The sequence below is a fragment of the Bombus pyrosoma genome, unplaced genomic scaffold (assembly GCF_014825855.1).
Source record: "Bombus pyrosoma isolate SC7728 unplaced genomic scaffold, ASM1482585v1 HiC_scaffold_4726, whole genome shotgun sequence".
NCBI lineage: Eukaryota > Metazoa > Arthropoda > Insecta > Hymenoptera > Apidae > Bombus > Bombus pyrosoma.
Window position 1 is genome coordinate 161,545 of NW_025219986.1, and position 1,112 is coordinate 162,656.

Genomic DNA, 1,112 nt, shown 5'->3' on the forward strand with positions numbered 1-1,112 from the left:
CGGAGATACGTACTGATGAATATTCAATCTTGAATATGCAAAACTGGAAATGCGATCGTCTTTACCTATAGCAGAGTTGACGTAGCGGAAGCCGGGTGTCGTTCCACGTATTTCGCAGAATATTTGGACTATAAAGCCCGCAGAATTGTGGACAAATGTCGAATAGCATTGGAGAAACGTTCAATTGAATATAGAAGCATGAATATAAAAAACAGCAAATAGGCTGGTCTTAACCTGGACCAGAGTTGACGTTGCGCAAACCGGATGTCGTGCTTTGTATTTGGCAGCATTTGTGAAGTATCGCGCGCATCGAAATGCCATCATATCAGTAATAGCACTGGATACATGATCAAGTAAACATTGTAGCATAAATATGCAAAACTGCAAATACTATGGATTAGACCTAGACCAGAGTTGACATGGCGCAGGCCGGATGTCGTGCTTTGTGTGTGGCAGTAAATGTGGACTATAATGCGCGTGGAATTGTCGATATCTCTTCAATAGGAGCGGAGATACCTTGATTTGAATATTTAAGACAGAATGTGTAAAACTGCAACTACGCTGGCTTTGACAGGGATCATTGTTAACACAGCGCAAACGGGATGTCGTGCTCTGTATTTGGCAGCATTTGTGAAGTATCACACACCTCAAATAGCCAACATATCACCAATAGCAGAGGATACATGATCAATTGAATATTATAGCATGAATATGCAAAACTGCAAATTCACAGGACATAGACCAAAGTTGTCATGGCGCAGACCGGATGCCGTGCTCTGTATTTGGCAGCAATTGTGCCCTATAATGCGAATTTTATTGTCGACATATCGCCAAAAGTACCTGAGGTACGTCCAGATAAATATTCAGTCTTGAATATGCAAAAGTGGAAATACGCTCGTCTTAACCTAGACATGAGTTGACATAGCGCAAACCGTATGTCGTGCTCTGTTTTTGGCAGCATATGCGGTGAATAACGCGCATCGAAATATCGAGATATTACCAATTGCAGCGGAGATACGTTCAGATGGATATTCATGATTGAATATGCAAAACTGGAAATACGCAGATCTTGACCTAGACCAGAGTTGACGTAGGGCAAACAGGATGTCGAT